Here is a 24,474-nt window from a genome sequence, read left to right as displayed (position 1 = left end):
TTACCTTTTGTTTATTTCACACAAACTACAAGCCTAAAACTTGAGTTATGATTGTGACATTACGGTACACATTTGCATATGCTCACATTCAGAAGTAACAGGGAGTTGTACAAATATATAGCACTGCAGCGCAAAATGGCAGCAATTTGTTTTCAAGTCAATGAGACAAATAAAAAGTTCTATATGAGGGCATGACCCTGCCTACGAAGCCATTTTAAAAGATAACTCTAGGAAAACAAGATAACTTTATATTAAGTAATTTTGAGAAACAGAAACCTCCGGCTTTTGAGGCTTCTTTTTATTACTGTCTGTCAGTGTGATGATTGGCAAAGGAAAAAGTGTTCTGCAGTGTGACCTAAAGTCTAAAGATATATGTCAATTAAAAGTAGCCACCACTCTTCACTTGATAAAGTACAATAGGTCAGTGGTTGGAGATGTACAAGTGCCAAGGAGCCGTGGATGCAGGATATGTGCTGCTCTCTGCAGTCAGAACATAACATAACTCATGTCATTAAGTGGATATTTTTATCTAAAATGCATTACAGCACAATACCAGCTAGATTCTGCCAGACAGAGCTGTTTAACAGGTTTGTGCAAAATATAGTCAAATATGACTGCAAAAGGTTGTTTCCTGTTACCTGCAATATATTGCTGTTTGTGGCAAATTCTAAAGGCAGATCTACTTTTATGCATGTCATTTCATTAGGTTTTTCTGTTAGTATCCAGAGAGCAATGCACAGCATTGTATGCAAGTTGAGAGAGAAGAAGTGAGTGAAAGTGTCTCAGGATTCATTAATGTTCCTCTCCCTCCTCCTCCTCTCGCATTCTGCCTGCGGATCTCATCTTGCATCTTAAGGGGAAGCCGTGGTGACAGTGGTGGCAACATTAGCTTGCAAGGCATGCTAAGCTGTGCTGTCACCGAGACATGCTTGAGATGAGAAGTTTTGACTGTCTGACATCGACACAAGACAATAACTGAGAAAGTGTGGGGGCGGATCTTGTTTACTCACGTTAGCAAAACAAATTGTGGTGGACAGTTTTGACAGCTCTTCCCACCATTTTGTGGAAATGTAATGTTGTGTTTACAGTATTAGTGTCACACTGTTGGCATAGATACTGGAGAATATATACAGTATATGCTATATATATATATATATATTCACCTATCACCTTTAAACTGGTGCTTTCCCGAGCCTACATGAACTGTGAATCATGGTGCTTTCATGTGTTTTTCTTAGTGCCTTCTTGAAATAGGTACAAAAGGTGCAGGTCTAATGTAGAATAACAAAGATACAGTATGGTTTCTTTGTGTCCAGAAGCATCACAGCCCTGTTGGTTCCCCTGTAGCCTGTGCCACACAGGCCACAGTGGAACAAAGCTCGACTGGAGATTACGAAAGCCTCAAAAAGGCAAACAGTTGTACATTTTCCTCCAAGCTGTAGCTCACCTTAGATCACACGGCAGCAGTGGAGAGAAATAGTTACAGTTCAACATCTACCAGACACACGTCACACACCCCTCGATCAGTCAAGCCCCCCCACAAGTGATGCCTAAAAAAAGCCTATTGATTTTAAAATAATAATAATAGTCGGCCTGTACAGCCCTTTGAGTCCCAGCGTTACCTCGATATCCGTCCAATTTCAGGGATGACTGCAACCAAGCGAGTTTAGGCGTTTTAATCACTAACCTGTGCGATTTGGCAGGAGGCAATCAGCAGTGGTCATTTTCGCCAATTTTCTCCCTAGGACACCAGTCAGTGACCCTTTAATTTGCACCACATGTGCCCAACATATGTGGATCCCCTTTTAATTAGTGCATGCATATCCAAACTCTCTGTTCGATTCCCATCTCCACTTTAAAATGTTTGGTTGATTAATATTCACTCACAAGCTGCTCCCAGGTGGACGACCCGCAGAGAGACGGGAGTTTTAGGTGCACCGTTCAGTAACTGCTGCTTTGGTTGGGGATTTGTTTCTCCCTCCAGTTTTTCTCCTCAAATACCTCCGGCAGCCTGTCTGAAACTGAAAGATAGCCAGACAGAGTTGAGGTGAACTCAACCACTGAAAAGAGTAGGTAGTGAAGTTGTTGTTTTTTTGTCCTTTCTAACATTACTCGCAAAACCTGTGGCTGAATACAGAACATCTCAAATGGATTTATTTTCTCATGAGATGAAATAATGAATATTTATAGCCCTTTTGCTTTTTTTCCTATAAATAAAATGGCTTGGGATGTGAAATTGAGCAGCATCGAACAGGTAACTTAAATTGTATGAATCTCATTTGTCTTTAATTAAGTGAAATATTATATTTGAACAAATTACATATTCCAATCATATTAAATGCAAACAAAGTTATTTAAAGTTTTCTATACTGTTTGGCTTCGACATATTTCAAGGTCCAGAAACAGGTGAATGTGCATCAGAAATAAGTGATTTCACAATTTGAGTAAAATTGAATTTAAAAGCAAGGTGTTACACTGTAAGCCTTATTTTCCAGAGTAAAGGGCATAATTTATTTCTTTCTGCAGGTTCCCACCTGTAAAAATAGGCTGTAAAGTTGCACAGCTGCAACAGTAAAGGGTCAAAAACTGAAAATAAATCACTGGTCACTCTGTTAACAGTTTCAGCATTTTCACACTGTTATCTCTCTTCCACACCTCCCCTTTGATCACTAAATCATTTCTTCATTTCTTCTGCAGCAGTAGGTGGGTGTCTGAAATAAGATTTTAGTGCTAAATGATGATTAGAATTTCCTAGTCCCACTCCAATTCTCCACATGAAGAGAAAAAAGCTGCTTATTTCTGATGACTCAACCACGGAAAATAATCACACCTATTCAATAAAGTCTATTTTTCTTCTTAATGTGGAGCAGGAATTGGAAGCTGGAGACTTTGTTTTGATGGTGATATTGGTTTCTTTTGATTTAACTGTCAGTAGAGGGCTCTCATGATCTATCCACAATAGCCCTGACCTCTCATCTGCACTCTGTTGCAGTAACTGTATATAATGACACCAACCATCAACGTCCTTTCATGGCAATATTGAACGGGGCTTTTCTTTCCCGCTCGTTGTGTTTTTCTACCTCAAACAATGGCGCGGATGGCTTTAACGTTTACCTTACCTCACTGTCAAACACTGTCTCTTTGTTTCCTGCTGCTCGATGTCTCATTGATTCCCTCGCAGTGATTCTCCTGCTTAGACTGGACCAAATGATATCCATGCCCCCCCTGCTCCACCGCCCTCCCACTCCCCCAAACTCCAGTGAAGGTGTTCAAAAGCCTTTTTTTGCAGTGTAGCTGTCATTTTGAGAGGATGACCTCATCAGCTACACACTGGCCTCTACTGGGTAAAATAAGTTATTGCCTGGAGATAGGGAAGCTGAGAAAGGGTAGAGGTGGTTTTGGGGGAGATGGGATAATGTCAAATGGTTTTTGTAGATGGGAGATGTCAGCCGCATTAGGGTTTCATGTTCATGTTGATGGGTAGTTTTGGAGTATGCAGCAGCGCAGAAATGAGAAAGCAGAGTTTCTCCGCTACTCCTTGTGAACCCACGTGTCCTCACATCTCCCCAAAACACTCTTTTGGCAGGCTTTGAATTACCTGCACTCATTCCCTGCCTAAATTGTTCAAATATGTTAGAAGTTGATCAAACAGAAAGGCTTTCGGAGCACACGGCCGACAGAGCTTCCCCTGTGGGCTGTTGGGGATCAGACATGAAAACAGGGAAAGAACAAAGGCTTGTCGGGGCTGTTAAAGACGCCTGGACCATAGCAGCCCATCAAAATTCATTCAGTGAAACAGGCATGAAATACCCGCCGACTGCAAGAACCTCTCAAACATGTCAAAACTCTACTTCTGTCTCTCAGAAAATATGGTGTCAAAACAGGCAGATACTTGCATATGAGACATGAAGCCTTTACTTCACTTGCTCTGTCGTTCTCAAACACAAACCAATAAATATTTTCCCTCAAGTCATGCTTGATCAATAAATACTATACTAAGAGTCATTTTAACTGATTTGTGTGTTTTTGATGTAAGAGAAGATTTGATATAGTTCACACAAACTTACTTTTTCACTAGGAACTAGAACAAGTTGAAACTGCACTATGCAATATTTTTCATTTTAACTGGACAAATTACTCCAGGAAAGGTTAAAGGGGTTGCTTGTAGTGACAAGCCCACAACGACTTATTACCTGCAGTTGCCCTCAATGGAGAGTTACAATCTTTGATCTAATTGTTTTAGTTTTACAGCCTACAACTCAGGTTCACTCTCACTTTAATCATCGTTGTTCGCAGCCAGAAGCTATTTTCAGCCAACAAGCTCTGATAAACCCACTATACAACCCCGGCCCCCAGCAACAAACAGACAAAGTTAACATGATGGTGAACATAGTGGAGCAATTAGCAGCTAAAGAGCCAGGTATTTCCCTCAGAAATTGGTCTAATAGAGCTAAAAGATAGGATATATATATAATATATTTATATGCACCTATGAATGTAGAACTAAGTCATATGACACCAGAAGAATGGTATCTGCCCAACCCCGAATTGCAAACATTAAAAGTTAGTGACTAGCTGGTGAACATAGTCAGTGTATTGAACAGCTAAAGAGCCAGATATTTCCTTCAGGAATTGGTGGAGACCAAAAACAGAGTTAATTATTATTATTAATTTTTAGAGCGCATATTGGAATTACATTGGTCAAGTGGCCAGAAACGCAACTCCAAATGAATGCTAATGCTGCTCTGTAACTGCTGGAACAGACAACTTTTTGCTAACATGTTAGTCATTAGAACTTTATTAGGGGCAGCTTGTTTTGTTGTCCTTAACTGGCAAGAAAAAAAGAATACATTTATTAACATAATAAAGCAACACTATGTAAGATTTGGTATTTGATGTGATTTTGTTCCCAATTTCAGAGTGCAATTCCACTGTCATCGATATTGACAGCTGCATACGTGCATTTGTTATGATTGTATTACATATGATCAAAAACTAGCCAGTCAACGCAGCCAAATATAAGGCTAGAGCAACAACATATACAAGACATAGTAAGCCAGCTAATATTTCTCTCACCATCAGCCATGACCATAGAAGCTGCTGAGCCCACTCACCTGGCCCTGATTGGCCCCCACACACGCATGCATGGGGCTCATTATTATGACGCTGTCCTTTTTGTACATTCTTTGAGGTTAGTTTATAATAACCTGTTTATCTGGTGTCTCTGTGAAAAATCGGGAAGAAATTTGAAGTTGAAACCCTTCTACGACAAAGAAACACTGCTATTTTTAACTTGTTTACTCCAGTTTGCAATGATAGTGTCACTCAGCTCCTACTCTGCCAGGCTCTGTGTGACCCTCAATGAATCAAACATTGCTTGCAACGCACTATATTCCAGGACCCAGTGACAGTCTTATTTCCAGCCATCGAGGAAGCAGGGGGGAAAGTTATTTACCGAGAATGGTGGACAGAGGAAGATTGGACATCCCAGATCTGTCAAGGACATGACTTTTGGCCGAAGCAAATCCTTCACTTTTATTGTATTGTCTTTGGGGCCATTTGGCACAAGGAGATGGAATTGGGAGGCTAACATGGTGCATTGCCTTCATCTAGCACTGTCTTCCACTGCTAAGTTTCCTGGACAGAGATTAAGTTCAGTCTATAACCTGTAGAGTCTGGAAACACTTGAACAATTCTTCAGATTGTGGCCTTGCTCTCCAGAGCCGGAGCATTCATTAGACCAACTAGTGTAGGATTATTCTGGGTGTCTATCACAACTTTTAAAAAAAGCAGCCAACAATTTAAGCAATCTGCTTTAAAACATCTCTTGATACCAGCTGGCTGAACATTAATTGAACACCTGTTTTCCCAAAGAGTCCTCACAAATCTTGTCTTAACACCGAACTTAATAAACATGTAAATAACTTTTTATATGTGATGTCCTTGACTTGAAAAGAGAAAAATAGAAAAAAAAGGTAGTAATTGGCATGTAATTGGCATCCAGGTCCCAGGAGGAAACCGAAAAGTGTGTTATGTGTCTGTTTGTGTGTGTGTTTGAGAGAGAGTTGGAGTTTTAAGTGGAGAGCAGTCACCGAGGAGGGCACGTGCAGCACCACAGAGATCCACCGCCTGAGGTCCTCTGACGTCAGCTGGAGAGGCTGATGGGAATTCAATACACAGCATCCACACCACCTAATTTATTCCACAATAAAATGGGCTGCAGCTTGTTTGTCTGCAGTTCCATTGATAGTTGGGGCTGATGAACGTCACTGAAGTTCATCGCAGATTCTTTAGCGAAAGAGGTTTCTGTGAAGCAGTTAAAATCTGTTTTTGTGTGTTTGTTAAGCTGCTAAAACAAGAGCAGAATAACAGAATACCCTCTAAAAGCAATCATGAGTTTGAAATACAGTATTAGGCCAGTTTATTTACTGTGTTACCTGCTGCAGTGGTGTTATAAAATGGGACATTGAGCAATCCAATATTCCAATAAGCCTCATTCACTGAAGAGTATTGAAACATCTATTTTCACTGCAAAGGTAGCCACTGTATGATAATAAGGAACGAGAATGTTCCCGATTTTTACTCCTTTCAAAATACAGCCCATTTTCCAACCAAACTGATTTTGTCTTGTTTCTCACACACACACACACAGCGCAGTCTTTGCTGATGTCCACCTCACAGATCCATCCTATTCACCATCAGCCTGCCTCTGCAGCAAGCTATTTCCATCCATCAGGAACGCAACCCAGCAGATTTTCTGTGTGCCCGCTGCTGTCATTGTCTACATTCATCTGCACAAAACACTATTTGCTCCAGCTTTATTTACCAAACCATAAATGTGGCAATACTATACATGGCACAATTTACAAATAAATAAGGGAGCCCATTTTGTTGCGCAGACACATCCAATCATTCCCGTTCAAAATGAAAACACAACTCAGAGCTGCTGTGAGAATGCCAATAGCCTCTCTATGACACAGGCTGTGCTCAGCTGTGGGGTGGGTGTAGGGTTAAGGGGTGAAGGGAGGGAGGAGGGTGTAAGGCGGGGGGAAGTGCCCACAGTCACAGCCCAGAGCATTAAACATGACCTTTCAACTTGCCACTGAGCATTAGAACAGTCGGAGGAGACATCGAGTCCTCATGTATGGACACAGCAGTGTGTGGCGGGGCTTCTGCCTCCGCTGATACACTCTTTTACTTTAATGTGTGTGTCACATAAGCCACTGCAGTCAAGGTAGTTTCCCCCTGTGTGAAAAGAGCATGCGAGTGCCCCAAACTGACATACAGTTGATTCGATAACTGTGCAGAGCTGGTTGTCTCTGCAGAGCGTACACAGCCAGAGGAGATACAGAAGAAGTATTATTTTTCATACTGAACATACTAGAAATGTAGCATTACTGGTACGATTAGTTAGTAAGGTTTTTGACAATTAATATATCACACAATGGTTGACAAATGAAAGAAAAAAATCTGAATAAACGAGTCCTCAACAAATAAATGCAAACCATGAGGATAATGCAATAAAGTTGCAATCTTATTTCTATCTTCCTGCAGCCCCTTTATGGCAGCAGTCAGGAAAAAAATCTGATCTTAGATTTTGAATTAATAGGCCTTTTGATCGTAGTAGTTTCGGACACTTTAGAGTAGAACTTTGTGCAAATTCAGCCTGAATTAAAGATGACTAGGTTATTAAATTAAATACAGCACTTTGACTGGGGAACTAGGGCGGAACAGGACTGCTGAGACCGGGGTTAAATTCCTGGCGGCAGTGCTTCACCCCCAGTTGGTGGTATTGGTGGATGGAAAGCTTGTGAGGAATCAAGTCCTTGTTGCGACACTCACTTGTTCTTCTAGAGATAGAGACATCAAGGACTGTGTAGGGGTGATAGGCCATTCAAATTAATGTAGCGCTCTGATTCTCTCTATATTCCCTGATGATTATGTTTAAAGGTCACTCTGGGTTCAAAATCTTACTTGCAAGAAAGGGTATTTTAATATACTTTGTGCTCTCAATGTAATGCTGCTGTAAGCTTTCCTCAGAGCATAGAGGTCAGCTGGTGCCCGACGACATCTCATGGTATATTTGCATCTACCTGTCTTTGTGCATGAAAGAGTGGAAATAGCAGAAAGAAGACACATTTAGTCTTTATTGCATATTCTCAATATACCTCAGCTAAGCATAAAGATTGATGGAAAGAGACTTTCCAAATATACCGTGGTGCTGTGGTATTTGCTCCTGCCTAATGCATAAATGTCATGCTGCCACTGACTGTTACATATCTCTACTCCACCACAAAGCCTAAAAAGAGGAAGGAACAAAAAAAGGCATGCTGCTGGGGGGTATACATAACTCTTACATCCCTGGTTCAAGTCCAGAGGGGGGCCTTGTCATGTGTCACCTCCCTCTCTATAAACCATAAAGGCTGATAAAAACACCAGAGGGCATATATGGATCAGAACAGACAAATCCATTCATAAAAAAACCCCACTATCTTAGGTGGGAAGCAGCAGTGAAATGCATCAGTTACTCATGCTCTATTAATCATGTAATTTGTCATGTCCTATATTTTTTGACACAACGGTAGTTAAAGCAAATGTGCACTGATTTACATTTTTGCAGATATCTGCAACATTTTAATGGAAACATGGCTTCTGTCAAAGATTCTGTTGAAGCCTCAATAGTTTCCTTTTTCTGTGCCAGCCGAGTGCAACTGCCTCCTTCTGGGGGCACTGGAATCTTTCAGTGATAAACTGTCGGGAAAGGAAGGTGGTCGGCATGTGAAGAGCGGATGTCTCAAGGTTGGAAAGACGCCCATTCCACCAGACAATGCATTAGGATGTAGAGGGCGTCAACCTTAAACGCTCAGAGGACTAAACATAATGAATTCACATTGTGTTTTTGTTTCCCCTCTCCCAGGACACTGCCTTGTACTGTACTGTCCTCGTCGTGTACTGAACAGCATGTGAATTGTTGCTTTACTAGCCCTGCTAACATCTCTAAACTCCAGCAGAGACAGAGGGCAAGGCCACAGCCCTGGCCTGGTGTTTGTGGTCAGATGGAATGTGAACTCCGAGTGAGAAAAAAGAGGGGATGTAATAATGAGGCATCCCCCCTCTGCTGGTTGTTTGTTTGGACAGACCGGCTGTCTCGCAGCACAAGCTGTGGATGGAATACTAATGGATATGACTAATGATTCTTTCTCGCCTCTTTCCCTTTCTCCCGATTCCTTCCTACTCGACTTTCTTCCCTCACTCCTCCTTCTCCCTTTCCTTCCACGTGGATGACACTTTTAACTCTTGATTTAGGGAATCAAAATGCATGATTCTTTTACAACTAAGCTATGATGTGCACGTGCATTTTAAGGTATTTAGGGCAAGTAAGTAGTGCCTGACAGAACATTTTCTCTCTTGAGGGCTTTGTTGAACACACCCCCACCCCTTACTGATCCTGGTTTCTAATCACTTATTAGTGGGTGGACATAAAACCATCCTTGGTGTTTGTGACCATAGAGTGGGCCTGTCTAATCCTCTGCACATCCATCTGAGGTGTTTAACTTTCCGAATCGCACATTCTCCAGAATGTGGTGCCCTGAGGGAGGAACAGGAAGACATCCCAGAATTGCAGAAACTCTCCACTGGGCCAGATTAAAACCTGCTGAGATTCAACCATGGATTAGACACCCCCTTTGGCATTTGGAGGCTGCATAAACTGTAAAATTATTTTGGTATTAAGTATTGAAGATTTGACCCCTTTAAGCAGCTTGGTAACAACTGTTTGTCCTAATAATAAGAGCTACAAGAAGGAAATGGCAGAGATTTTTCAATCCCAAACATATAATTTAATTGAAACAGTTGAAAAGAGTAATGCTAAAGCAATTGCATCCCTCTTTCATGTGATCGCTGCACTTAAAACACAACTTGAATTTCAGGATAAACTATGCAAACCCTTCTAATCAGAGAAGTTTGTCACCCTTGCGCAACATTACCATTAGCAATTCAATTAGCAGTGGGATTGGAATGGAGACGCTAAGTGGCAGACGGTGTTCCACTGTGAGGCTTACGATCAATTTAACTTTCCATTCAACCTCAGTGGCTACATCACAACAAATCCCTGTGAGTAAGAGCGACCTGCTGCCACATGTGTCTGCATGCTTTTCCCTTTCCTTTTATAACCTACACACTCTTTACACCTTGCAAGAATCAACTTCTCTCTGTAGAAATGATTATAATGTCGCTAATAACTCTACTGGCTGGGTCGAATCCACTCCCGGCTACAAAGCAGCCAAAGAGTGGCTCTAAATAAAATGAGATTGCATTGATTGAGACAATAGATTACAGCATTTAGGTGAAGCTTTGGCAGCATATTGGCTGCATGTTATTTAATAGTCCCCTCAGGGTTTACCTCTGAGCCATTTAGCAAGGGTTCTGCATTGGGGAGAAAGTTTTTCAAGTCAATAACGTACTTTATTTCTGCTGCACCTGTTATCATCAAGAGAAGGAATAATGGAAGAATAACCAGATGGTCAATATTAAAAAAGACTATTTCTATAAATAACTACCACTGCATTCATATAATGCTCATATGTTTCCAATATGCTCCTGGTTATTGTTAAAACACAACTGAAGTAGCACTTTGTCCAACTCTCCTATTGTGAGTTTCTGGCTTTCTCTCTTTTCCTCTGATGACATGGTACATGCAAGAGACAAGATCATCCCTCAGTTCATTAGAGGAATACAAACACTACCCACTCCCCTGTGCTTCACACTCTGAAGCCTGTACACACACAAACTAGGGGTGGGGGAGTACCCTCAGGATCTGAATTCCCTGTATGGCATTTGCTAAAGATACACAACTGCTGCATCCCTGTCCAAGGCCTTTGCTGTGTCTTGTACACTGCAGGAACTGTTTAAACTTCTTGTAAGATAACCGAATGGTACAAAAGCTAATACCCAAACAAGCTCCTTATTAGCTCCTAATTTAGATGCATACCATGCATACTGAAAGCTGCTGTGATCAATATTTTTATATTAAGCATGGGTCAAATGACTATTTGTAATGTGAAAGGGATTGCTCGCAGTAATGAACCCACAAAGATGGGTGTTGCCTGACTCTGCATTTTCCTTCAGCTCTATAGAGTTTTTTAGCCTCTTTAAGCTTGTTGTTTTGACCATCCAACGTCATTTTCAGTATAGGAACCTATCTGCATGCTAATCTTTCTCCTTCTCGGCTTGATGTGTGCATAGACCATTGTTTGTTAACACGTTCTCTAGCTTTATGAGCTGATAATGTGTACATTTTGTGTTTACAACTTGTTGTTGTGCCCCCAAGTGGCCAAAATCAATGAATGCAGATTTGCACAAGATTTGAACCCTTTTTGAATCAATGTAACACTACTATATATATTTTTTTTTATTATGTATTTTTGCAACTGTAGGCAGCCATTGATTTACATTAATTTCTGTATGGTAAAAAAATATGTTGGCAAACTCTTGAAAACTTCTCATTTTGTGTATTTGACCAGACAATATCAAGTCTGGATCAATATTTGACCATGCTACTTTATGATTTTTCGTTCATGGAGAATAAGCACAACTTTGAAAAAAGCTGGACAACAATGTAAGTTTGGCCCAAAAAAATGTTTCAAAATGCCTCTATAATATTTACATAGCTCACAATAGATGCCTGGAATGGCAGACAGAAAACGTGTAGTGATAGTGTGAAGTTCCAAAACCACAACTTTAAATCTTAATGTGCCACAATCCAACACTGAAATACAATCAAACAAATCCAATTAAGTGTTAGAGTCCACTCTTAGATTACTGTATGTTTACTTTCTAAGAAGGTACAGAATGAAGCAGCAGAACTTGTGTTCCAGCTCTGTGACCTTTGCCCTTTCTTCTTTCCTTCACCTACTGGCAGGCCTGGGGACAGTTTGTGTATGTTTGTGCATATGTGTATAAGTTTGTGTGGGTGGTTGTGTGACTGAGTGGGACACTAATGAGCTGACTGATTACAGTGGAAAGCCTCGGGTTATCATTATCTCTCCGAGGATCAAACACCAGATCAAGCCAACAGCAGGGCGGGGAAATGCAGGCCACAATTAGATATTTGTTTTTCCACAGGAAAAGTATCTGAACGGAAGAAATGAGCACCTTTTTGAGGGTGCAAAACTAGATGGTGGAAGTTTGATTCTGATTAAAAGGGAACTGAGGGATTCTCAGCATACCTCAACGCTTATGCGCAAACACAAACCTAGACTTGTGTATATAAATCCATCCATAAAAAGGCATTAGTAGCCCCATCAATGGGCTCCCTCAGACAATGGTGAGCAACACCAGACAAGAGGAACATTCTCTCATCACCGGCTTAGTGGTTTTGCAGACAGCTTTGATTGTCTCGCCCTTGCCTGTAATGACATAGCTGCTTGATGTCTCCATGAGAACGTCTACATTTCCACACATAACTATTAACCCAACAGCCTCAGGTGCTTGTCCCCTTGTAGTCCCTGCTCATCGGCGCAGCTGAATAAAAGATTAGGTGAGATTTCAGTGGCAAGTTCAGGTACTTTGATTGTGAGTGCCTACGCATATCCTGAAGAACTGTAGTTAAAGGATAAGTCCACTTTAACAAAACTATTTTTGTAGTTCTGACTATTTTTTTTAAATTGGTTATTCAGTACAGTGTACTCACCTGGAGACACAACAACTTTGCTAAAGTGCAACAAGCCAACAAAGGTAAACAAGCCAATAATTTCACGCTTTATGTGGAGGTAAAACTGAAACTGAAGGTACCCAAGATGGTGACTATGAGCCCTGCGTGCGCACACAGCTGTGACAAGTAAGGTATGTCAAAGCTAAACCAATTAGTTAGTCTGTAAACTGGATGTTGACAGTGGGTTGCTTAAGTGCACATTTTATGCACCAAGTTGAGTTTATTTGCCACTAGAAATGACAACTGTATCTTCTTTGGTGCTCAAAGTGGAAAAAAAAAAAAAATAACACTGATGATGTCGTCAGCCTGGAGATGACACATTTATATCAAAAAGCCTACATTACCAACCCAGGGGCGTGGAGTTTGAAAGACATGTTTACCAGGAAGGGAAGGTTGAACAAAAGACAGGTGCTTTTGGAGGCTGATATTAGGAACTAAATGTCAGGATATCTGACGCTTTGAATTTGACCATACACTTGTGAGTTAGAAAACCTGATTTGTTTTTGTCTGACTTCTTTTAGCCTGTGTTCCCAGGTCTCAGTAATTGCCTTACTACCAATAGGAATGGTGGCCAAAACTAAGAAAATAAGACGTATGTCGCAATACACCAGAATCCAGCTCTACTTTTTGCAACTTCTGCGCTATGACGTCTATGGTTGGGTGCAGTGAAGGATGGTTCCTTGACAGGCCTCTCTCCTGGCATCCCTCCCCTCCTCTTTTCTTCTATTCCTCTCTTTATCCTGTCCTCCTTTCTTTGGAGGCCCTCCGGACCCCATCAAGGCTCATTCTGTTCATCCCACATGTGAGAGGTCAGTGCGTACCCCACAAGAATAAACCAGCCACTCAATGTGAGGATCTTTGTGTATGTCCTCATCCCCCTACCCTCTTTCTCCCTCTCTCTCACTTACTTGTGCCCTATAGACGAGAATTGGCTCCATTCACAGCGCTTCCCTCCCCCCTGGAGCGGACTTCTCAGGGCCCTAACAGCGCAATTCTATGCCTTATTGCTCCAGCTCCTCTGTGGAGAACAGTCTTGTTAAAGCATTTGTGAAGACACAGACGGAAATGAACTGGCTTTGTGCTTAGTCTTGACATATAGGCAAGATCACGTGGTGAAGTCTGTGGGACAAGCGTTTAACAAGAGAAAAGGGCAGAATGTGTAAAATGTCTCTTAAGGGCCTCCAAGTGGCCATCTTGGAAGGAAAATGCCATTATCTGTTTAGAAATGAAGCATTTTTATGAGTTTGGCCCTGCTGGCTGTCATCCAGCTTAATCCACATTGTGTTCTGACTTCCTACGGACCAAAGCTGGTTTCTCAAGCTCATCTCCACCTCATGTTTAATCTCCCCCAGCTCTTTCATTAGGACCACACCATGTGTTGATTCTAAAGAAATGAAGCGGACACCTCATTTTGAGCAAGAATGAGCCGGAGAAGGCTTTTGTCCACAGCAGGAATGCCCATAAGACAGAGAGGAATACTGTTTGGTCTGACTCGGGTTGCTATACCAGTGCTGAAGAAAGCCATGGCAACGCAAGCAGAAGGTCTGCTGGACCACATAGCACTGATACAATACGGCTGCTCGGGGTTTGTCATTCCAGTCAGGCCTGACCCAAATTACGACATCTTGAGCTAAAGTGGCCCACTTCGACCAGCATACATGCTTGGCCATACTTAATTGGGCATGTGTATATTTGGCTGATAGCGATAATAAACAAAACATATGGATGTTTGAAGTCTAATCACTGAGGAAACGGCCCTGTTAATCATTTAACACCACAGTCCGTAGCCCATGGCTGCTGGATTGTAGAGGCTTTCCAATTGTTTACCCAGTATGTCTACAACCTACTTTTTCATCTGCGGTTATAATTCTCAGCATTTAAAGCTTAATAGTCTCTGTTTTCATATGTTTATTATCTTCTATCAACAGCCTCAGGGAAAAATCTGCTTAAAATGGGAAGAGCAACAAAGAAGCGATTAGGACCATGTCTACAGAAGCGTTTTGGTAAAGTATGAATCACTAAAACGGAGAGAAAACGGAGAGGCAAAATATCAGGAAAAATGCACAAATGCAAAACAGTGTTTTGATCACCAGAGAAACTTTAACTGAGCTTCTTTTTCAACTTTATTTGAAGTTTACTTATTGTGAGATTTTAAAAACAATGTGAACCCCAACAGTGTTTGATATCAACTCTGAAAATCACATAAATTCCACCCCCAACATGCACACAGATTCACACACTAGGAAAAACAAAAATTGTCTTCATATCATCTGTACCACAGAGTCTTTCTGCAGTTCAACTCCAAACTTTTCTGCTTGCCTGGCTGCACAAGTGACCACCTTACCATCACTTCACACCTACCCCGCGGAAGCTATGCATCAGTTGCAGTTACAGTGTGCACCCAGGAGAAGAAAAAAAAAAGTACTTACTTTATTTTGGAGGTCTGGTAGTTGTATATCAGAGCTTGAAGAAGTTTCTCTAGACTCTTTTCATCTGCACCTCTGCCCAGCTGCCCTTCCTCTCCAATACTATTTCTCTTTGTGGGCTGAGCATACGATAGCTGTGTAGTTTTTTTTTCCCCCTTTTCTTTTTTGTGTGTGTTGCATGGGGTGAGGGGAGGGTGGCGGGGTGGGTGTTGAATGCCGGGTTTCCTGACTCGTGATCAGGAGCTCATTACCCGCAAGGTCACTCCAGGGACGCCCTGCCTGGCACTCACTGAGACACCAGAGAGAAGATGTGAGATGAACGATGAGAGTGTGAGAGAAAGGGAAAGAGAGAAAGAGCAGTTAAGAGCCAAAGTGCCTGGGAGATCCATGGGGACGGGGAAAAGGAGTTGAGAGAGGAAAAGAGACTCACAAATACAGAGAGAGAAGGGAGACAGCGAGAGACACTGATCCAAATGCCAACAGAGAGGCAGATATTCAGGAGGTGCGAGCAAACACAACAACAAAACGTAGCTATAGGAGCCTTGGATGAGCCCACAGAGGGAGCAAGCTGGGAACAGCGGCCCAGTCAAACCACACATAGTTATATAAAATATTTTGTTGATCCATGGAAAAGTGAGTCGGACCAAGGCAATCAATAGAATATTGACAAACGCCAGCTGGCCTCTGGATTTGTTTTTTTATGGGCCAGCACTGCAAAAATACTATGAATGACATCTGATTATATATGTTTCTCTAAGTGTTTTTGTCACTCGATCAAATGTTGTGGAACTTTAAATATGATAAAAACAGAAGATGTCAGGTGTGGGTGTGGGTGTGGACTATTTGGAGTTGTTTAAAGTCACATAACACGACAGTTCGTGAGCTATAGAAGTAAATGGCTAATATATCACCAGAGAAAAAGTCAATAAAATGCAAAATTTTACAAACTAAATATTTATTAAACCAGAGACCTATTTATAATTAGATCTATAGTCTCTGTGCTTCTCTTGTTGTTTCTCTCACAAATGAGAACCATTTCTGGCCAGATATCCTTTTTAGTGAGAATGTGGTAATAAGTTGTGGATACTCTCAGGGTGTTTGGAATGGCAGATGGCTGGAGATGACCCTATAGTGCAGCCCCGGCACTCTGCAGCAGCTGGACAGGCCGGGATTGACAGATTACAGCACACACAATCAATAGAGTGTACCATTAGTTCTGTCCACAAAGCCCTGTGTACAATACTGATGTCAGACCGCCTCTGTAAACTCTCTGTTGTCCACACACTGAGAAATGGTCTTATATTTTACCTTATAAGGCTGTCTTTCCTGGCTGGGGTTATTGATTGAGTGCCTGGCACGAATTCACTCTGTACTACTACTACTACTACTACCACAAAGAGTGTCATAAAAGCAGCTCTTTAGCTCATAATTATTAGATAACCCATTTTAGTGCCAGAGTCTGTTGTTTAGGTGGTATTCAGAGCCATTCACAATGTGATTATAATGCACCATTTGGCCATTTATGGGTGGAAGCACATTCAAGAGCCATTATACAGTGTGATGGAGACTCAACATCATTAATTCAAAAAGAGGGACCAACATTAGCATTAATGCTCACCAACTGTCAACTTTGTTCTAAAAACTAATACCAAAATCTTCTCACCAGAGCTGTTTTAAGCCAGGTTTCAACTGAGACAAGTCGAGGCTCAGCACTCAACTCCTTGAGGGCGAAGTAAAGTCTTTATAAGCAAATAGCAAGTCTCTGCATGACTGCCATTAAAATGATAGCATTTGAACATTTTCCTTTCAAAGCTGGATTAAAAGTTGAGAATGGATTTTTTTCTGCAAGGTCAGTTTGGTGGTTGTTCTGGAACTTTTGATCATATCACATTATTTTAACTTTAATTTCAACTCCTTAACTTTATGGAGCTCTTATGTTGTTCTAGAGGCTGGGGTCCTAGTACAACATGGAACATAACATAATATTCAAGATTTTGGGCTATGAAAGTCCCATTTTTATTTCCTTTATATTATCGTTTGGTGGTTTTATCAAATCAAAATGGGAGACTTTAATGTTTCTGCTTTCATGTTAAGTCTCACTGCAGTCAAGTCCAACTCAATACTTAATTTTTCTGATGCAAGTCCACGTCTCAAGTCTAAATATCCCACACTTCTCTCAGGTTGATATGAAACAGAATGATAGAGAGGTGAAGAGGTGATTCCAACTTTAAATTCAAAAAGCCTAGCAACTAAAGGCGTGTTTTAAGAGTCATCAAAGAGGTGCTAAGTTAAAATGCCGAAATTGGCGAGCAATAGGCCAGCAGCAAAATAATGGATTTGTTAGTAAGGAGCCTTTAGGCAGTTTGGAGCATCTGCCCAAGGAAGATGTGAACCCATCTAAAGTCTAAATTAAGGCAGAAAATAGAAATAAAGGCATTGGTTTGTGGAAAAGAACAAGCAGGTTGAACAAAGTTGAGAAATTTTAAGAATCACTTCAGTGCACACATGACCGAATGGCATCAAAAAACAATATGTTTTCAGAACCTCCACAAATAGGGAACAAAGGTCTTCTGGGTTTCCATTTTTCTAACCACAGAGTGCAAAGTTGTGTTGTGTTTATTTCTTTTTCATTTATTTATGTGACTCAGGGCCATGATCAGATGATATGGAGCACATACAGTATGCAGTTTTGAATAATTATCCTGCACTTTAGCCCATTGTTCATTCATGCTGCCCAACCCTTGGATGTTGTGGTGGAGCTGCTTCTGTGACAGAGCTACCACTGCAGTTCAACATGTTTAGCATCATGTTGCACTGTTGGGGATTTCAGCGTCAGCCCCAGTGATGGCCAGTAATTAGTATGACTCATACCCCCTGCTGATAACGATATACTATTCCACTGCTGCCTTCTCATGTTCAAATCATTAATAATACATTTCATCCATTTGCACCCCCCTTCAGCCCTCCCCCCTATGTGTGTGATATGCTTTAGTGCCATCCACAAGGAGCTGTTTCAATGATATCATTTCACTCGTTTGATTAAATGAGATATGACAAATGATGAAAAAAGGATGCAAAATGATCCTCGATGGCCTGTTCCAAGAGTTGATTTTCTGTGGCGCTGAAAGCTCAAAAGGAGCCTCAGAAAACAGTTTACAAAGATATAACGGGGTTTGACTGAAATGTGATCTTTATATTAAATCAAACAGCTCCCTCGTTATTTTTACTCACTTCAAGCTGGCTGCTGTCATTTTGTGCCTGAACAGAGCCAGGGATGAAATCGGTGTTAAGCCCCACTAACCCTGTTCGTGGAGTATGTCCACCGGCAGCCCAATAAGAAGACGGCAGTGACTGGGCCTGTCTGCGGTGGGAGTCTGATGAAACCAAATGAAATCAGCCTGTCGAAGTCAGCCACTGACTTTCTTTTTTTTTTTTAAACCACAGCTCCAACAGCTCTGCCTCTCCTACCCATCGTTCCCTGACACAAACACCACAAAATATCTGTGCAGATGAGAGCGCCAGGAAATGGCTGAAAAGTCATTTTTCCACATGTTTTTTTTTAAAAGCAAGTATTCAATTTGTGCCACATGTCTGGGAGGAAATGGAGATTGAATTTATGGTTGTACGAGAAGGAGGGGAAATAGCTGTGTCTCAGAGCGTCCTCTCAAATCGCTCAAAAACTGTTTAGACATAAGATAATCATATACTGTATATAAGCCCCCATAATAACATACTCTAGGGTCAGAGGAAGATACGTACTGTCTTCAACGTTATTGTGCATGCATGTCATTCATCAGGAGAAGGTGGGGCATGAGGACAAAATGCAGGAACAAAATGTCTCGACAGTGTGATTCGCAGAATGTACCCTGCTATGCTGCGAGTCATATTAGACACAGGACAAAACACCCAAGCACACACACTCTGAACATCTGTGGGGCCATGACTGCCATTTAAATCTGTATCCCGCTAAATACTGTATCCAGCTGTTTACAGTACACCTAATGAAACAAGTCAAGTTTATTTATATCAACCTTAATCACAAGTTTGTCTCGGAGGGCTTTGCAATCTGTACAGCATATCCTCGCACCCGTGATTCAGATACAGAAGTACTCCTCCTTATCCCTCAAAGGGGAAAGACAGACCTCAGGATGTATATGTAAAGCAAAATATAGTATACAACCAGTACAAGCAATGCAAAATTAAACAAAAATAAAACCAAAACTTGCAAAGTTACAGAGCCATTAATTTAAAGTTTTCAAGCAAAGTGTACTAGTCTGTCCGAGCGCTTATAGTAGAAATATTTCAGGAGAAACAACTCATCCAAACTCTATTTATTTTCATAAATATGTACGATCATTAGATTCACCCATGGAGACTAAGTAAATCCACACAGTTCAACTTTAGTGCAGTGTCATAAGAGCAATGATTACTCCCATTTTAGCTCTGTTTTAGTCTCCATCAACTGTTGAGAGAAATGTCTAACTTTCAGCAGCTAAATGCTCCACTGTGTTCACCAGCTAGTCGCTGTTGTTCCCTATCAGTGTTTGGTAGCGTACATTCAGTTTATCCAAGTTTTACACTGAAAACGTCTGCCTGCTGCATTTATAAACAAAGTTGATGGCAGTGGTGAAATTAATAAAGTTCTGGGCCAGAAAACCAAAACAATAAGTAAAAAGAAACTAACACACATCGTAGACCAAAAGGAACCTGCTGAATCTGACAATATTACTGCTAGAGACTCCTTTAATAGTGCATTTTGCATTCTGCATTTGATCCATTGTGACTGTAAAAACATTCATTAGTGCAGCTTTAGAAAATTAAAGTCCCTTTTTGATTCCCTGGACCTGATGAGCACAAATAACAGCACACAGTCTTGTATTGTAACTCTAACGAGACACAAGCACAACACAAACACCTCAGTAAAGTCGATTCCCATCACAAATCTTTACGTAAGCACAAACTTTATTTCCTGATGATGTTTATGGCTCTCATCTATTCAGCATTAGGTAATGAACGTATCCCTTTATGCCCATTTAATTTCACAAGAAGCTCAGTTTCATTAATAAAGCATAAGCTCTTGGTTGAATATTAATATTCATATGCCTGTGCCCTAGCTAATAAAAGTAAAGAGATTTTTACTTTCCAAAGATCATCCCTGGCATTCCCTGTGGAATATCATTGGCACGTTTTCTTTTTCTGTTATTAAGCGGCTAGCAACTTCAGGCAGGGTTTTTTTTCACATTTTTATTGTAAAGCAGCCTAAAAAGCAAAGGTTTACCTCTAATGCTTCTAAGACTGCAGCTGCATTTGTTATTCAGGCCTTAATGCAGTATTTAATCTCCATTTAAAATCCATTTGGTGCTAATTAGTCATCATACACTTTTAGCATCAGCAGTGTAATGGTGAAAATGTATTGATTAGCAAGATAATAAGACTGAAAATGAATGGATGCTGATTTATTAGCTTGATGCTTTTGTATGATAATGTGGTTCCCTCGTATTGGAAACCAGTGATCCTTAGGGATGTTAGAGCATGCCAGGTTTTCAGTTACTCTTGTGTGTCAGACTGCAGGAGCTCCTACCCGTCATACAAATGGAAATCTGATGCAGTACAGGGTTCATTTTGCTGTGTACAGTGCCTCAGAACTTTTTTAGCTGAATTTTAATGCAACTCCAACTAGATAAATCAAACATGCCCTCTACTATACTCATGTATAACCACGTCAGTAAAAGACCTTGTCCTGGCCGCCCTGTTTGAACACTGTGGAACTTAATTTATGACTGACAATTAATCTGAAAGAGCCAAAACACTCCAGCGTGGCCGGCGGAGCGTGACAGCGTTGGTGAAAACAGCTCTCGCCCGATTCGTCTCCCAGCCGACAGTCTGGCCCTGTCGCCCAGCGTTTATCTGCCTCCATACGCTTCCCCCCGAAAACTCATTAATCTCTAATGGTTTAATTCTGTGTTTCCAGTATGGCCTGCGTATGTTCTCATTAATGGCTTTTTCAATCTAATTTTATAGAGAAAAGCAAGATTATAAATGTCTTTTTCTTTAATAAAAAAAAAAAAGAAAAGGCTTCGAATAGAAAATGTACGTGATCCTTCTTGTAGTTATTTGATGGTGAGTGCTGCAGATAATCGAATATGAGATCTGGTAGGAGAGATGATGACAGAAAATGAAAATGTCTACAAGCTTCAAGCGAGTCATAGTTCAAACAAGAATTATGAACTTGTGAAAGACACTGAAAGACGCAGGAGCAAAAGTTTGCAGAGGGCAAGGGGTTCTTTGCTGCAGCATTATGAAAAATTACTCTATTAAGTTATCCTTTATTGATTCCTGTAGGGAAATTTGTTCAACCCAGTGGTTCTTATCCCCAAAAAAGGGAAGCAACTAGGAGGAATATAAGTTGAATTTTAGTGAAATAAAGGCCAGGACGATATCATTAGCAGACCTGTAGACCAGTTCCTACTATCCTATTCATTCAACTTATTTTCCCTCCATATTTTCCCCTGCCTAAACTCTATGCCCTGCCCTCAGTTTAAGAACCACTGATTTAACCCACCCTCAAGCCCTGGCCACAATGCCCAGAACGTCTTGTTTTTTTAAAATTTGGCAGTCATGTGAACAGTTTAGAGTTGCCCACATGAGCCGTGCGCTTCCAGCACATCTTATGTGTGGCGCCAGCAATTCTTCAACCAGAGAGTCGAGGTAATAATCTCCTTTTTCCATGAGTCACGTGGTTCCCAACAAAAATAGACGGTTAAAAAGGATCTGTTCATAGTCAGACATTTTACACACATACACCTTTTACAGTTTCAGTGTTTATATCTCCTGACACCTCCTGTATTCATCTGAGCGATGTTAGACCTCTTAGTTTCAGTTTAATGTTTTCTAAATGAGTAGATTTAGAAATCAAAACCCCAACATGAGATGACAAAATGCCAAATATTTATGCTCCAGAAGTCAGTCTGCCTTAAAGAACTTTTAAAACAAGACACAGAGTTCTGGTATTTTGTTTTTAACTGTTGTTGGGATTATGGATTCTCACTCTCCCCTTTGGGTATTTGCTCTGTGGTGAAATAAACACAGCCTTCCATATTTCATTCCGCTCATAAAAAATCATTCCTCCTGATTTCCGGGGGCTCAAAGACAAGACAACAATTCAAACTTCCAGTTGTCAAAACAAACCAAATTCTCAAAAAAGAAAGAAAGCGTGCATCTCTCACGCCTGCTACACAATAGCTTTGAGGCCAATTACTGGGGAGAATTGCTGTGAAAAAAACTACAGAGACCGATCGAAGGGCCAGAGTGAGAGAGGTGAGAAAAACTTAAATGACATATCATCTGCCCAGTTCTGTAAAAGTAACTTTGTGTCATCATCCAAAAAAAAAAACACAGAGCTCTGTACTTGTGCTCAGAGCGTCTCGGTGTTCCCGGTAGTCACCTTTAACAATAGGATTAGTGCCAAGCTGAGTGGCAAAAAAAAGGAGGGGATGGGAGGATAAAAACTGCCTGGGATCACTGCTATCACTGATGGAGCCTGAACCCCTGAGGGAGCACTCGTCTTTCTGTTTGATTTGTTCTCTGTCATCTAGTCTGTAGCCAGTGGGCTGGGGGCTGTTTGCTTGGCACTGCACAGCCCTTTTATCTGCCGATTGAGAGAAACAAGGAGGGGAAATAGCTCCGTGACCAAACGCTGAACCTTCCTTCTCCCCCTCCTCCGAGGAAATGCTGAAGGAAACCGGCATTGACCCGAGGACTTCAGGCCCTGTTACCATATACCTGATGTTCCAGACGCTTGTGTGATGATGGGAGTTGTTTGTTTCGACACTGCACAAATGCGAGCGCCCCATTCTGCGTGATGAAACTTGCTCTGACCGTCGCCTTGCCTCAGTGTGCTTTATAAATATGACCTACCTGTGGTACTTAAGTGAATTTAGATAAAAGTCAATATCCTCATAATAAAACACCTCTGTCTCACTCCAGCTGATCACCAGTTGTCGGTGTTTGGAGGGGCCTGCAGTCCCAATCGATGAGAAAAGAAATTACCACTGGCAACCTCGCCAGAGGGCTGAGGAGAGAGGTTGAGCCACAGCTGCAACTCAACAACAATCGGCCCTGTTCCCCTTCCAAAAAAAGATTGAGAAATACTTTCAGTAATGAGACAGCATCTGGGTGATAGGGACCATATGCAAAAGTGATGGATTTGTCTCGATTTTTGACTCTCTTCTTCGGGGAATTTAGCAAGACAGCTAAAGTGTTTGTGATTGGCACCAGGCCCCTCGGCCTCATTTCTCCAGTTGCGGGCTTCTCTTCGAGTCGGCCAAGCGTGTAAACACACATCAGCTTACCGGGCGCTGGTCCTGCCCTTTGCAGGTACTCACTGTCAATCCAGGAGGTGGTAAAGTAAATAAAAGTCCATCTGACAACAGAGCTCGGACCATCTGCAATCAGCGCTCTAGACCGTGTGGTTCTTCTTCCCCAGTTACTTACACTATGGCACACATATTATCGCATGAAGTACATGATGACATGAAGATTTGCTCCAGTCTAACTGCACTATTTGATTTGCAGAGTTTGCAAAAGTCAATTTATTCCCTCCAGCCTAAAAAAAGTAAAATAAACGTCGATTAACGTGACTCAATTGTAAATAAGAGACACATTCATCAACTTATAAGACTTGATCATGATGCTGAGAAGAAGTTACAGCTGCTCGAAAGAAACTACAGACAAGACTGTTTAAATAGGGACTTAACTTTGATCACAATACTCTCAGCTCATTTTGATTAACATCCATTTTTAATGAAGCAGCCACTTGCAGTGGCCTCAAAAGGAATGTGCTTCAGTAGTGAAACAATTTGTTGTGGATGGAAATGGACATTCTTGCAGAGATAAAGCGTAAGGATTAGACATTGCATTGCAGTGCCCCATGCTTAATGCTTGCTGATGAGTTTTCATCTATCACTAAGGTATACCAATGCTGTATTCTCATTAGCAAGCATTAAATATGCTGCATTACAATGCAGCCTCCCAAATGGTCTCCATTATTGTAATTACATGAGTGGGTTTGTAAATGTAACCACAAAAGCAACATCTTTTACAACTTTTAATTTCTCCTAAAACTTATCTGAATGTTATTTTAAAGATAAGCCTTTAACTTAATTACAGCTTGCTGTATGAATATTGATCACAGCGTTAAAAATTAGCCATTTTGAGCCATTTGCATTCACAAGTTACATTTTATGACTGGCACCATGTGGAAAATCACCCAATCAAAGCAGCTACAGCGATATGTGTTACATTTGTGTTTTATTTGGGTCAATTTTAGCCAAGCAG

General features: G+C 41.1%; 1 protein-coding gene across 1 annotated transcript in view; it reads right to left on the bottom strand.

Annotated features, from left to right (window-relative positions):
* ptn (pleiotrophin) overlaps window positions 1–15,295 on the bottom strand; it is a 43,350-nt gene extending 28,055 nt beyond the window's left edge. The window contains exon 1 of the mRNA XM_035673001.1: window positions 15,142–15,295. The gene's annotated coding sequence lies outside the window, so the exon portion shown is untranslated. The remainder of the gene's footprint in view (window positions 1–15,141) is intronic.
* Between the last annotated feature and the right edge of the window lie 9,179 nt (window positions 15,296–24,474).

The sequence above is a fragment of the Morone saxatilis genome, unplaced genomic scaffold (genome assembly GCF_004916995.1).
Source record: "Morone saxatilis isolate NCDOM2014 unplaced genomic scaffold, NCSU_SB_2.0 Contig10, whole genome shotgun sequence".
NCBI lineage: Eukaryota > Metazoa > Chordata > Actinopteri > Moronidae > Morone > Morone saxatilis.
The sequence above is the reverse complement of the archived record's forward strand: the minus strand, read 5'-3'. Positions and strand labels throughout refer to the sequence as shown.